We start from the raw sequence: 12,445 nt of genomic DNA on the forward strand, positions 1-12,445 counted from the left end.
CCGTGATCGTCTAGTGGTCAGGACATTGCGTTGTGGCCGCAACAACCCAGGCTCGAATCCGGGTCACGCCACTTTTTAAAGTTCTGCCTTGCTGTCGCTGCAATGACGATAGTGACCCAGTGATTGAAATCACGGTGCCCTCCTGATTTTGTGCTCATGTTCCTCAGGCTGCAGGTGGCACTACCGATTCCTTATAAACACGCGATGCCGCCGCACCAGGGCGCTGGCAGCTGCCTGTGTAGTTAATCTCTATTCGAAAAGGGCAGTCGTTCGAGGTGCGATGTTCGAGCAACCAGTCGCAGCAGATCAGGAAGCTGTGTCGTGCACTGCATTCTACAAATGCCAGGAACACTGGTGTAGGTAGCGTGGCCGAGCGGTCTAAGGCGCTGGTTTAAGGCACCAGTCTCTTCGGAGGCGTGGGTTCGAATCCCACCGCTGCCAATTTTTACTTCTCGTCTTTGTGCCATTGCGGTGTGTTCTCGTGGGGTAGAACGCAGCTCCTGTGACCGCCGCGTCGCGCAGGTAGCGTGGCCGAGCGGTCTAAGGCGCTGGTTTCAGGCACCAGTCTCTTCGGAGGCGTGGGTTCGAATCCCACCGCTGCCAACGTTTTCTGTCTCGAAAACAGGAGCACTGATTTCCCGCGAAGGAAAAAGCGCAGCGTCGGTTTCTTAAACTGTCGTAGCACAGTGGTGCGTGGTGTAACAACAGGATTCACCGGCGCAGTTTCGTCTCATGATTGCTGGCGTTCGTCTCCACGAGACGCGTCCCGAGCATGCCGTTCTACGAAGTGGAAACGTTAATTTTTGCAGTTGTCGTCAAGTAGCGGGTGGGCGCTCGCCGTGTTTGTTGGAGGAGTGCTTGTGTCGTTATCCGGTGTCGTCTAGTGGCTGGGATACCTGGCTCTCGCCCAGGAGGCCTGGGTTCGATTCCCGGTACCGGAAATGCACTTTTTATTGCTCCTCTTATGCGACTTGTCCCGACTTAGCTCGACTGACGCTCCGCTGACGCTTGCAGAAAACTACGTAAAATATGATTCGCGGCCACAAGTGACGGCGAGAGAGATGCGACATCTGTCCACCTCTTATCCGGGCACATACCTGCGGTCAACAGACTTGGAGGACTGCAAGACATTGCCACGGGGGTTGAATGCAGCTAACCACTCTGCTCAGTGTCCATCAGCGCGGGCACGTTCGTTTGCCAGTATACATATAATGGAGACCGCGTCTGACACAGCTGTTGCGAGACACAGTCGGCCGAGCTTTGCTGTGCACAGCCACTTGCAGTCGCGAGAGTTGAATTCCGCGGTGGCTCCGTGGCCGTGATCGTCTAGTGGTCAGGACATTGCGTTGTGGCCGCAACAACCCAGGCTCGAATCCGGGTCACGCCACTTTTTAAAGTTCTGCCTTGCTGTCGCTGCAATGACGATAGTGACCCAGTGATTGAAATCACGGTGCCCTCCTGATTTTGTGCTCATGTTCCTCAGGCTGCAGGTGGCACTACCGATTCCTTATAAACACGCGATGCCGCCGCACCAGGGCGCTGGCAGCTGCCTGTGTAATTAATCTCTATTCGAAAAGGGCAGTCGTTCGAGGTGCGATGTTCGAGCAACCAGTCGCAGCAGATCAGGAAGCTGTGTCGTGCACTGCATTCTACAAATGCCAGGAACACTGGTGTAGGTAGCGTGGCCGAGCGGTCTAGGGCGCTGGTTTAAGGCACCAGTCTCTTCGGAGGCGTGGGTTCGAATCCCACCGCTGCCAATTTTTACTTCTCGTTTTTGTGCCATTGCGGTGTGTTCTCGTGGGGTAGAACGCAGCTCCTGTGACCGCCGCGTCGCGTAGGTAGCGTGGCCGAGCGGTCTAAGGCGCTGGTTTCAGGCACCAGTCTCTTCGGAGGCGTGGGTTCGAATCCCACCGCTGCCAACGTTTTCTGTCTCGAAAACAGGAGCACTGATTTCCCGCGAAGGAAAAAGCGCAGCGTCGGTTTCTTAAACTGTCGTAGCACAGTGGTGCGTGGTGTAACAACAGGATTCACCGGCGCAGTTTCGTCTCATGATTGCTGGCGTTCGTCTCCACGAGACGCGTCCCGAGCATGCCGTTCTACGAAGTGGAAACGTTAATTTTTGCAGTTGTCGTCAAGTAGCGGGTGGGCGCTCGCCGTGTTTGTTGGAGGAGTGCTTGTGTCGTTATCCGGTGTCGTCTAGTGGCTGGGATACCTGGCTCTCGCCCAGGAGGCCTGGGTTCGATTCCCGGTACCGGAAATGCACATTTTATTGCTCCTCTTATGCGACTTGTCCCGACTTAGCTCGACTGACGCTCCGCTGACGCTTGCAGAAAACTACGTAAAATATGATTCGCGGCCACAAGTGACGGCGAGAGAGATGCGACATCTGTCCACCTCTTATCCGGGCACATACCTGCGGTCAACAGACTTGGAGGACTGCAAGACATTGCCACGGGGGTTGAATGCAGCTAACCACTCTGCTCAGTGTCCATCAGCGCGGGCACGTTCGTTTGCCAGTATACATATAATGGAGACCGCGTCTGACACAGCTGTTGCGAGACACAGTCGGCCGAGCTTTGCTGTGCACAGCCACTTGCAGTCGCGAGAGTTGAATTCCGCGGTGGCTCCGTGGCCGTGATCGTCTAGTGGTCAGGACATTGCGTTGTGGCCGCAACAACCCAGGCTCGAATCCGGGTCACGGCACTTTTTAAAGTTCTGCCTTGCTGTCGCTGCAATGACGATAGTGACCCAGTGATTGAAATCACGGTGCCCTCCTGATTTTGTGCTCATGTTCCTCAGGCTGCAGGTGGCACTACCGATTCCTTATAAACACGCGATGCCGCCGCACCAGGGCGCTGGCAGCTGCCTGTGTAATTAATCTCTATTCGAAAAGGGCAGTCGTTCGAGGTGCGATGTTCGAGCAACCAGTCGCAGCAGATCAGGAAGCTGTGTCGTGCACTGCATTCTACAAATGCCAGGAACACTGGTGTAGGTAGCGTGGCCGAGCGGTCTAAGGCGCTGGTTTAAGGCACCAGTCTCTTCGGAGGCGTGGGTTCGAATCCCACCGCTGCCAATTTTTACTTCTCGTCTTTGTGCCATTGCGGTGTGTTCTCGTGGGGTAGAACGCAGCTCCTGTGACCGCCGCGTCGCGCAGGTAGCGTGGCCGAGCGGTCTAAGGCGCTGGTTTCAGGCACCAGTCTCTTCGGAGGCGTGGGTTCGAATCCCACCGCTGCCAACGTTTTCTGTCTCGAAAACAGGAGCACTGATTTCCCGCGAAGGAAAAAGCGCAGCGTCGGTTTCTTAAACTGTCGTAGCACAGTGGTGCGTGGTGTAACAACAGGATTCACCGGCGCAGTTTCGTCTCATGATTGCTGGCGTTCGTCTCCACGAGACGCGTCCCGAGCATGCCGTTCTACGAAGTGGAAACGTTAATTTTTGCAGTTGTCGTCAAGTAGCGGGTGGGCGCTCGCCGTGTTTGTTGGAGGAGTGCTTGTGTCGTTATCCGGTGTCGTCTAGTGGCTGGGATACCTGGCTCTCGCCCAGGAGGCCTGGGTTCGATTCCCGGTACCGGAAATGCACTTTTTATTGCTCCTCTTATGCGACTTGTCCCGACTTAGCTCGACTGACGCTCCGCTGACGCTTGCAGAAAACTACGTAAAATATGATTCGCGGCCACAAGTGACGGCGAGAGAGATGCGACATCTGTCCACCTCTTATCCGGGCACATACCTGCGGTCAACAGACTTGGAGGACTGCAAGACATTGCCACGGGGGTTGAATGCAGCTAACCACTCTGCTCAGTGTCCATCAGCGCGGGCACGTTCGTTTGCCAGTATACATATAATGGAGACCGCGTCTGACACAGCTGTTGCGAGACACAGTCGGCCGAGCTTTGCTGTGCACAGCCACTTGCAGTCGCGAGAGTTGAATTCCGCGGTGGCTCCGTGGCCGTGATCGTCTAGTGGTCAGGACATTGCGTTGTGGCCGCAACAACCCAGGCTCGAATCCGGGTCACGGCACTTTTTAAAGTTCTGCCTTGCTGTCGCTGCAATGACGATAGTGACCCAGTGATTGAAATCACGGTGCCCTCCTGATTTTGTGCTCATGTTCCTCAGGCTGCAGGTGGCACTACCGATTCCTTATAAACACGCGATGCCGCCGCACCAGGGCGCTGGCAGCTGCCTGTGTAATTAATCTCTATTCGAAAAGGGCAGTCGTTCGAGGTGCGATGTTCGAGCAACCAGTCGCAGCAGATCAGGAAGCTGTGTCGTGCACTGCATTCTACAAATGCCAGGAACACTGGTGTAGGTAGCGTGGCCGAGCGGTCTAAGGCGCTGGTTTAAGGCACCAGTCTCTTCGGAGGCGTGGGTTCGAATCCCACCGCTGCCAATTTTTACTTCTCGTTTTTGTGCCATTGCGGTGTGTTCTCGTGGGGTAGAACGCAGCTCCTGTGACCGCCGCGTCGCGTAGGTAGCGTGGCCGAGCGGTCTAAGGCGCTGGTTTCAGGCACCAGTCTCTTCGGAGGCGTGGGTTCGAATCCCACCGCTGCCAACGTTTTCTGTCTCGAAAACAGGAGCACTGATTTCCCGCGAAGGAAAAAGCGCAGCGTCGGTTTCTTAAACTGTCGTAGCACAGTGGTGCGTGGTGTAACAACAGGATTCACCGGCGCAGTTTCGTCTCATGATTGCTGGCGTTCGTCTCCACGAGACGCGTCCCGAGCATGCCGTTCTACGAAGTGGAAACGTTAATTTTTGCAGTTGTCGTCAAGTAGCGGGTGGGCGCTCGCCGTGTTTGTTGGAGGAGTGCTTGTGTCGTTATCCGGTGTCGTCTAGTGGCTGGGATACCTGGCTCTCGCCCAGGAGGCCTGGGTTCGATTCCCGGTACCGGAAATGCACATTTTATTGCTCCTCTTATGCGACTTGTCCCGACTTAGCTCGACTGACGCTCCGCTGACGCTTGCAGAAAACTACGTAAAATATGATTCGCGGCCACAAGTGACGGCGAGAGAGATGCGACATCTGTCCACCTCTTATCCGGGCACATACCTGCGGTCAACAGACTTGGAGGACTGCAAGACATTGCCACGGGGGTTGAATGCAGCTAACCACTCTGCTCAGTGTCCATCAGCGCGGGCACGTTCGTTTGCCAGTATACATATAATGGAGACCGCGTCTGACAGCTGTTGCGAGACACAGTCGGCCGAGCTTTGCTGTGCACAGCCACTTGCAGTCGCGAGAGTTGAATTCCGCGGTGGCTCCGTGGCCGTGATCGTCTAGTGGTCAGGACATTGCGTTGTGGCCGCAACAACCCAGGCTCGAATCCGGGTCACGGCACTTTTTAAAGTTCTGCCTTGCTGTCGCTGCAATGACGATAGTGACCCAGTGATTGAAATCACGGTGCCCTCCTGATTTTGTGCTCATGTTCCTCAGGCTGCAGGTGGCACTACCGATTCCTTATAAACACGCGATGCCGCCGCACCAGGGCGCTGGCAGCTGCCTGTGTAATTAATCTCTATTCGAAAAGGGCAGTCGTTCGAGGTGCGATGTTCGAGCAACCAGTCGCAGCAGATCAGGAAGCTGTGTCGTGCACTGCATTCTACAAATGCCAGGAACACTGGTGTAGGTAGCGTGGCCGAGCGGTCTAAGGCGCTGGTTTAAGGCACCAGTCTCTTCGGAGGCGTGGGTTCGAATCCCACCGCTGCCAATTTTTACTTCTCGTCTTTGTGCCATTGCGGTGTGTTCTCGTGGGGTAGAACGCAGCTCCTGTGACCGCCGCGTCGCGCAGGTAGCGTGGCCGAGCGGTCTAAGGCGCTGGTTTCAGGCACCAGTCTCTTCGGAGGCGTGGGTTCGAATCCCACCGCTGCCAACGTTTTCTGTCTCGAAAACAGGAGCACTGATTTCCCGCGAAGGAAAAAGCGCAGCGTCGGTTTCTTAAACTGTCGTAGCACAGTGGTGCGTGGTGTAACAACAGGATTCACCGGCGCAGTTTCGTCTCATGATTGCTGGCGTTCGTCTCCACGAGACGCGTCCCGAGCATGCCGTTCTACGAAGTGGAAACGTTAATTTTTGCAGTTGTCGTCAAGTAGCGGGTGGGCGCTCGCCGTGTTTGTTGGAGGAGTGCTTGTGTCGTTATCCGGTGTCGTCTAGTGGCTGGGATACCTGGCTCTCGCCCAGGAGGCCTGGGTTCGATTCCCGGTACCGGAAATGCACATTTTATTGCTCCTCTTATGCGACTTGTCCCGACTTAGCTCGACTGACGCTCCGCTGACGCTTGCAGAAAACTACGTAAAATATGATTCGCGGCCACAAGTGACGGCGAGAGAGATGCGACATCTGTCCACCTCTTATCCGGGCACATACCTGCGGTCAACAGACTTGGAGGACTGCAAGACATTGCCACGGGGGTTGAATGCAGCTAACCACTCTGCTCAGTGTCCATCAGCGCGGGCACGTTCGTTTGCCAGTATACATATAATGGAGACCGCGTCTGACACAGCTGTTGCGAGACACAGTCGGCCGAGCTTTGCTGTGCACAGCCACTTGCAGTCGCGAGAGTTGAATTCCGCGGTGGCTCCGTGGCCGTGATCGTCTAGTGGTCAGGACATTGCGTTGTGGCCGCAACAACCCAGGCTCGAATCCGGGTCACGGCACTTTTTAAAGTTCTGCCTTGCTGTCGCTGCAATGACGATAGTGACCCAGTGATTGAAATCACGGTGCCCTCCTGATTTTGTGCTCATGTTCCTCAGGCTGCAGGTGGCACTACCGATTCCTTATAAACACGCGATGCCGCCGCACCAGGGCGCTGGCAGCTGCCTGTGTAATTAATCTCTATTCGAAAAGGGCAGTCGTTCGAGGTGCGATGTTCGAGCAACCAGTCGCAGCAGATCAGGAAGCTGTGTCGTGCACTGCATTCTACAAATGCCAGGAACACTGGTGTAGGTAGCGTGGCCGAGCGGTCTAAGGCGCTGGTTTAAGGCACCAGTCTCTTCGGAGGCGTGGGTTCGAATCCCACCGCTGCCAATTTTTACTTCTCGTTTTTGTGCCATTGCGGTGTGTTCTCGTGGGGTAGAACGCAGCTCCTGTGACCGCCGCGTCGCGTAGGTAGCGTGGCCGAGCGGTCTAAGGCGCTGGTTTCAGGCACCAGTCTCTTCGGAGGCGTGGGTTCGACTCCCACCGCTGCCAACGTTTTCTGTCTCGAAAACAGGAGCACTGATTTCCCGCGAAGGAAAAAGCGCAGCGTCGGTTTCTTAAACTGTCGTAGCACAGTGGTGCGTGGTGTAACAACAGGATTCACCGGCGCAGTTTCGTCTCATGATTGCTGGCGTTCGTCTCCACGAGACGCGTCCCGAGCATGCCGTTCTACGAAGTGGAAACGTTAATTTTTGCAGTTGTCGTCAAGTAGCGGGTGGGCGCTCGCCGTGTTTGTTGGAGGAGTGCTTGTGTCGTTATCCGGTGTCGTCTAGTGGCTGGGATACCTGGCTCTCGCCCAGGAGGCCTGGGTTCGATTCCCGGTACCGGAAATGCACATTTTATTGCTCCTCTTATGCGACTTGTCCCGACTTAGCTCGACTGACGCTCCGCTGACGCTTGCAGAAAACTACGTAAAATATGATTCGCGGCCACAAGTGACGGCGAGAGAGATGCGACATCTGTCCACCTCTTATCCGGGCACATACCTGCGGTCAACAGACTTGGAGGACTGCAAGACATTGCCACGGGGGTTGAATGCAGCTAACCACTCTGCTCAGTGTCCATCAGCGCGGGCACGTTCGTTTGCCAGTATACATATAATGGAGACCGCGTCTGACAGCTGTTGCGAGACACAGTCGGCCGAGCTTTGCTGTGCACAGCCACTTGCAGTCGCGAGAGTTGAATTCCGCGGTGGCTCCGTGGCCGTGATCGTCTAGTGGTCAGGACATTGCGTTGTGGCCGCAACAACCCAGGCTCGAATCCGGGTCACGGCACTTTTTAAAGTTCTGCCTTGCTGTCGCTGCAATGACGATAGTGACCCAGTGATTGAAATCACGGTGCCCTCCTGATTTTGTGCTCATGTTCCTCAGGCTGCAGGTGGCACTACCGATTCCTTATAAACACGCGATGCCGCCGCACCAGGGCGCTGGCAGCTGCCTGTGTAATTAATCTCTATTCGAAAAGGGCAGTCGTTCGAGGTGCGATGTTCGAGCAACCAGTCGCAGCAGATCAGGAAGCTGTGTCGTGCACTGCATTCTACAAATGCCAGGAACACTGGTGTAGGTAGCGTGGCCGAGCGGTCTAAGGCGCTGGTTTAAGGCACCAGTCTCTTCGGAGGCGTGGGTTCGAATCCCACCGCTGCCAATTTTTACTTCTCGTCTTTGTGCCATTGCGGTGTGTTCTCGTGGGGTAGAACGCAGCTCCTGTGACCGCCGCGTCGCGCAGGTAGCGTGGCCGAGCGGTCTAAGGCGCTGGTTTCAGGCACCAGTCTCTTCGGAGGCGTGGGTTCGAATCCCACCGCTGCCAACGTTTTCTGTCTCGAAAACAGGAGCACTGATTTCCCGCGAAGGAAAAAGCGCAGCGTCGGTTTCTTAAACTGTCGTAGCACAGTGGTGCGTGGTGTAACAACAGGATTCACCGGCGCAGTTTCGTCTCATGATTGCTGGCGTTCGTCTCCACGAGACGCGTCCCGAGCATGCCGTTCTACGAAGTGGAAACGTTAATTTTTGCAGTTGTCGTCAAGTAGCGGGTGGGCGCTCGCCGTGTTTGTTGGAGGAGTGCTTGTGTCGTTATCCGGTGTCGTCTAGTGGCTGGGATACCTGGCTCTCGCCCAGGAGGCCTGGGTTCGATTCCCGGTACCGGAAATGCACATTTTATTGCTCCTCTTATGCGACTTGTCCCGACTTAGCTCGACTGACGCTCCGCTGACGCTTGCAGAAAACTACGTAAAATATGATTCGCGGCCACAAGTGACGGCGAGAGAGATGCGACATCTGTCCACCTCTTATCCGGGCACATACCTGCGGTCAACAGACTTGGAGGACTGCAAGACATTGCCACGGGGGTTGAATGCAGCTAACCACTCTGCTCAGTGTCCATCAGCGCGGGCACGTTCGTTTGCCAGTATACATATAATGGAGACCGCGTCTGACACAGCTGTTGCGAGACACAGTCGGCCGAGCTTTGCTGTGCACAGCCACTTGCAGTCGCGAGAGTTGAATTCCGCGGTGGCTCCGTGGCCGTGATCGTCTAGTGGTCAGGACATTGCGTTGTGGCCGCAACAACCCAGGCTCGAATCCGGGTCACGGCACTTTTTAAAGTTCTGCCTTGCTGTCGCTGCAATGACGATAGTGACCCAGTGATTGAAATCACGGTGCCCTCCTGATTTTGTGCTCATGTTCCTCAGGCTGCAGGTGGCACTACCGATTCCTTATAAACACGCGATGCCGCCGCACCAGGGCGCTGGCAGCTGCCTGTGTAATTAATCTCTATTCGAAAAGGGCAGTCGTTCGAGGTGCGATGTTCGAGCAACCAGTCGCAGCAGATCAGGAAGCTGTGTCGTGCACTGCATTCTACAAATGCCAGGAACACTGGTGTAGGTAGCGTGGCCGAGCGGTCTAAGGCGCTGGTTTAAGGCACCAGTCTCTTCGGAGGCGTGGGTTCGAATCCCACCGCTGCCAATTTTTACTTCTCGTCTTTGTGCCATTGCGGTGTGTTCTCGTGGGGTAGAACGCAGCTCCTGTGACCGCCGCGTCGCGCAGGTAGCGTGGCCGAGCGGTCTAAGGCGCTGGTTTCAGGCACCAGTCTCTTCGGAGGCGTGGGTTCGAATCCCACCGCTGCCAACGTTTTCTGTCTCGAAAACAGGAGCACTGATTTCCCGCGAAGGAAAAAGCGCAGCGTCGGTTTCTTAAACTGTCGTAGCACAGTGGTGCGTGGTGTAACAACAGGATTCACCGGCGCAGTTTCGTCTCATGATTGCTGGCGTTCGTCTCCACGAGACGCGTCCCGAGCATGCCGTTCTACGAAGTGGAAACGTTAATTTTTGCAGTTGTCGTCAAGTAGCGGGTGGGCGCTCGCCGTGTTTGTTGGAGGAGTGCTTGTGTCGTTATCCGGTGTCGTCTAGTGGCTGGGATACCTGGCTCTCGCCCAGGAGGCCTGGGTTCGATTCCCGGTACCGGAAATGCACATTTTATTGCTCCTCTTATGCGACTTGTCCCGACTTAGCTCGACTGACGCTCCGCTGACGCTTGCAGAAAACTACGTAAAATATGATTCGCGGCCACAAGTGACGGCGAGAGAGATGCGACATCTGTCCACCTCTTATCCGGGCACATACCTGCGGTCAACAGACTTGGAGGACTGCAAGACATTGCCACGGGGGTTGAATGCAGCTAACCACTCTGCTCAGTGTCCATCAGCGCGGGCACGTTCGTTTGCCAGTATACATATAATGGAGACCGCGTCTGACACAGCTGTTGCGAGACACAGTCGGCCGAGCTTTGCTGTGCACAGCCACTTGCAGTCGCGAGAGTTGAATTCCGCGGTGGCTCCGTGGCCGTGATCGTCTAGTGGTCAGGACATTGCGTTGTGGCCGCAACAACCCAGGCTCGAATCCGGGTCACGGCACTTTTTAAAGTTCTGCCTTGCTGTCGCTGCAATGACGATAGTGACCCAGTGATTGAAATCACGGTGCCCTCCTGATTTTGTGCTCATGTTCCTCAGGCTGCAGGTGGCACTACCGATTCCTTATAAACACGCGATGCCGCCGCACCAGGGCGCTGGCAGCTGCCTGTGTAATTAATCTCTATTCGAAAAGGGCAGTCGTTCGAGGTGCGATGTTCGAGCAACCAGTCGCAGCAGATCAGGAAGCTGTGTCGTGCACTGCATTCTACAAATGCCAGGAACACTGGTGTAGGTAGCGTGGCCGAGCGGTCTAAGGCGCTGGTTTAAGGCACCAGTCTCTTCGGAGGCGTGGGTTCGAATCCCACCGCTGCCAATTTTTACTTCTCGTCTTTGTGCCATTGCGGTGTGTTCTCGTGGGGTAGAACGCAGCTCCTGTGACCGCCGCGTCGCGCAGGTAGCGTGGCCGAGCGGTCTAAGGCGCTGGTTTCAGGCACCAGTCTCTTCGGAGGCGTGGGTTCGAATCCCACCGCTGCCAACGTTTTCTGTCTCGAAAACAGGAGCACTGATTTCCCGCGAAGGAAAAAGCGCAGCGTCGGTTTCTTAAACTGTCGTAGCACAGTGGTGCGTGGTGTAACAACAGGATTCACCGGCGCAGTTTCGTCTCATGATTGCTGGCGTTCGTCTCCACGAGACGCGTCCCGAGCATGCCGTTCTACGAAGTGGAAACGTTAATTTTTGCAGTTGTCGTCAAGTAGCGGGTGGGCGCTCGCCGTGTTTGTTGGAGGAGTGCTTGTGTCGTTATCCGGTGTCGTCTAGTGGCTGGGATACCTGGCTCTCGCCCAGGAGGCCTGGGTTCGATTCCCGGTACCGGAAATGCACATTTTATTGCTCCTCTTATGCGACTTGTCCCGACTTAGCTCGACTGACGCTCCGCTGACGCTTGCAGAAAACTACGTAAAATATGATTCGCGGCCACAAGTGACGGCGAGAGAGATGCGACATCTGTCCACCTCTTATCCGGGCACATACCTGCGGTCAACAGACTTGGAGGACTGCAAGACATTGCCACGGGGGTTGAATGCAGCTAACCACTCTGCTCAGTGTCCATCAGCGCGGGCACGTTCGTTTGCCAGTATACATATAATGGAGACCGCGTCTGACACAGCTGTTGCGAGACACAGTCGGCCGAGCTTTGCTGTGCACAGCCACTTGCAGTCGCGAGAGTTGAATTCCGCGGTGGCTCCGTGGCCGTGATCGTCTAGTGGTCAGGACATTGCGTTGTGGCCGCAACAACCCAGGCTCGAATCCGGGTCACGGCACTTTTTAAAGTTCTGCCTTGCTGTCGCTGCAATGACGATAGTGACCCAGTGATTGAAATCACGGTGCCCTCCTGATTTTGTGCTCATGTTCCTCAGGCTGCAGGTGGCACTACCGATTCCTTATAAACACGCGATGCCGCCGCACCAGGGCGCTGGCAGCTGCCTGTGTAATTAATCTCTATTCGAAAAGGGCAGTCGTTCGAGGTGCGATGTTCGAGCAACCAGTCGCAGCAGATCAGGAAGCTGTGTCGTGCACTGCATTCTACAAATGCCAGGAACACTGGTGTAGGTAGCGTGGCCGAGCGGTCTAAGGCGCTGGTTTAAGGCACCAGTCTCTTCGGAGGCGTGGGTTCGAATCCCACCGCTGCCAATTTTTACTTCTCGTCTTTGTGCCATTGCGGTGTGTTCTCGTGGGGTAGAACGCAGCTCCTGTGACCGCCGCGTCGCGCAGGTAGCGTGGCCGAGCGGTCTAAGGCGCTGGTTTCAGGCACCAGTCTCTTCGGAGGCGTGGGTTCGAATCCCACCGCTGCCAAC

The 12,445-nt window shown here is 55.7% G+C and overlaps 29 non-coding genes across 29 annotated transcripts; all 29 read left to right on the top strand.

Moving 5' to 3' along the window:
* Positions 1 to 359: 359 nt before the first annotated feature.
* On the top strand, positions 360 to 441 carry Trnal-aag. Its single transcript has one exon. It is a non-coding gene; the product is annotated as a tRNA-Leu (tRNA).
* An 80-nt stretch (positions 442 to 521) lies between these two features.
* Positions 522 to 603, top strand: Trnal-cag. The gene has a single exon. It is a non-coding gene; the product is annotated as a tRNA-Leu (tRNA).
* Positions 604 to 869: 266 nt separating this feature from the next.
* Positions 870 to 941, top strand: Trnae-cuc. The gene has a single exon. It is a non-coding gene; the product is annotated as a tRNA-Glu (tRNA).
* Positions 942 to 1,675: 734 nt separating this feature from the next.
* Trnal-aag lies at positions 1,676 to 1,757 on the top strand. The gene has a single exon. It is a non-coding gene; the product is annotated as a tRNA-Leu (tRNA).
* An 80-nt stretch (positions 1,758 to 1,837) lies between these two features.
* On the top strand, positions 1,838 to 1,919 carry Trnal-cag. Its single transcript has one exon. It is a non-coding gene; the product is annotated as a tRNA-Leu (tRNA).
* A 266-nt stretch (positions 1,920 to 2,185) lies between these two features.
* Positions 2,186 to 2,257, top strand: Trnae-cuc. Its single transcript has one exon. It is a non-coding gene; the product is annotated as a tRNA-Glu (tRNA).
* A 734-nt stretch (positions 2,258 to 2,991) lies between these two features.
* Trnal-aag lies at positions 2,992 to 3,073 on the top strand. Its single transcript has one exon. It is a non-coding gene; the product is annotated as a tRNA-Leu (tRNA).
* Positions 3,074 to 3,153: 80 nt separating this feature from the next.
* Positions 3,154 to 3,235, top strand: Trnal-cag. Its single transcript has one exon. It is a non-coding gene; the product is annotated as a tRNA-Leu (tRNA).
* A 266-nt stretch (positions 3,236 to 3,501) lies between these two features.
* On the top strand, positions 3,502 to 3,573 carry Trnae-cuc. The gene has a single exon. It is a non-coding gene; the product is annotated as a tRNA-Glu (tRNA).
* Positions 3,574 to 4,307: 734 nt separating this feature from the next.
* Trnal-aag lies at positions 4,308 to 4,389 on the top strand. The gene has a single exon. It is a non-coding gene; the product is annotated as a tRNA-Leu (tRNA).
* Positions 4,390 to 4,469: 80 nt separating this feature from the next.
* Positions 4,470 to 4,551, top strand: Trnal-cag. Its single transcript has one exon. It is a non-coding gene; the product is annotated as a tRNA-Leu (tRNA).
* A 266-nt stretch (positions 4,552 to 4,817) lies between these two features.
* On the top strand, positions 4,818 to 4,889 carry Trnae-cuc. The gene has a single exon. It is a non-coding gene; the product is annotated as a tRNA-Glu (tRNA).
* Positions 4,890 to 5,621: 732 nt separating this feature from the next.
* Trnal-aag lies at positions 5,622 to 5,703 on the top strand. Its single transcript has one exon. It is a non-coding gene; the product is annotated as a tRNA-Leu (tRNA).
* An 80-nt stretch (positions 5,704 to 5,783) lies between these two features.
* Trnal-cag lies at positions 5,784 to 5,865 on the top strand. The gene has a single exon. It is a non-coding gene; the product is annotated as a tRNA-Leu (tRNA).
* A 266-nt stretch (positions 5,866 to 6,131) lies between these two features.
* Trnae-cuc lies at positions 6,132 to 6,203 on the top strand. The gene has a single exon. It is a non-coding gene; the product is annotated as a tRNA-Glu (tRNA).
* A 734-nt stretch (positions 6,204 to 6,937) lies between these two features.
* Positions 6,938 to 7,019, top strand: Trnal-aag. Its single transcript has one exon. It is a non-coding gene; the product is annotated as a tRNA-Leu (tRNA).
* Positions 7,020 to 7,099: 80 nt separating this feature from the next.
* Positions 7,100 to 7,181, top strand: Trnal-cag. Its single transcript has one exon. It is a non-coding gene; the product is annotated as a tRNA-Leu (tRNA).
* Positions 7,182 to 7,447: 266 nt separating this feature from the next.
* Positions 7,448 to 7,519, top strand: Trnae-cuc. Its single transcript has one exon. It is a non-coding gene; the product is annotated as a tRNA-Glu (tRNA).
* A 732-nt stretch (positions 7,520 to 8,251) lies between these two features.
* On the top strand, positions 8,252 to 8,333 carry Trnal-aag. Its single transcript has one exon. It is a non-coding gene; the product is annotated as a tRNA-Leu (tRNA).
* Positions 8,334 to 8,413: 80 nt separating this feature from the next.
* On the top strand, positions 8,414 to 8,495 carry Trnal-cag. The gene has a single exon. It is a non-coding gene; the product is annotated as a tRNA-Leu (tRNA).
* A 266-nt stretch (positions 8,496 to 8,761) lies between these two features.
* Positions 8,762 to 8,833, top strand: Trnae-cuc. The gene has a single exon. It is a non-coding gene; the product is annotated as a tRNA-Glu (tRNA).
* Positions 8,834 to 9,567: 734 nt separating this feature from the next.
* Positions 9,568 to 9,649, top strand: Trnal-aag. The gene has a single exon. It is a non-coding gene; the product is annotated as a tRNA-Leu (tRNA).
* Positions 9,650 to 9,729: 80 nt separating this feature from the next.
* Positions 9,730 to 9,811, top strand: Trnal-cag. Its single transcript has one exon. It is a non-coding gene; the product is annotated as a tRNA-Leu (tRNA).
* Positions 9,812 to 10,077: 266 nt separating this feature from the next.
* On the top strand, positions 10,078 to 10,149 carry Trnae-cuc. Its single transcript has one exon. It is a non-coding gene; the product is annotated as a tRNA-Glu (tRNA).
* A 734-nt stretch (positions 10,150 to 10,883) lies between these two features.
* Trnal-aag lies at positions 10,884 to 10,965 on the top strand. Its single transcript has one exon. It is a non-coding gene; the product is annotated as a tRNA-Leu (tRNA).
* Positions 10,966 to 11,045: 80 nt separating this feature from the next.
* On the top strand, positions 11,046 to 11,127 carry Trnal-cag. Its single transcript has one exon. It is a non-coding gene; the product is annotated as a tRNA-Leu (tRNA).
* Positions 11,128 to 11,393: 266 nt separating this feature from the next.
* On the top strand, positions 11,394 to 11,465 carry Trnae-cuc. The gene has a single exon. It is a non-coding gene; the product is annotated as a tRNA-Glu (tRNA).
* Positions 11,466 to 12,199: 734 nt separating this feature from the next.
* Trnal-aag lies at positions 12,200 to 12,281 on the top strand. The gene has a single exon. It is a non-coding gene; the product is annotated as a tRNA-Leu (tRNA).
* Positions 12,282 to 12,361: 80 nt separating this feature from the next.
* Trnal-cag lies at positions 12,362 to 12,443 on the top strand. Its single transcript has one exon. It is a non-coding gene; the product is annotated as a tRNA-Leu (tRNA).
* Positions 12,444 to 12,445: the final 2 nt, after the last annotated feature.

The sequence above is a fragment of the Schistocerca piceifrons genome, unplaced genomic scaffold (assembly GCF_021461385.2).
Source record: "Schistocerca piceifrons isolate TAMUIC-IGC-003096 unplaced genomic scaffold, iqSchPice1.1 HiC_scaffold_1764, whole genome shotgun sequence".
NCBI lineage: Eukaryota > Metazoa > Arthropoda > Insecta > Orthoptera > Acrididae > Schistocerca > Schistocerca piceifrons.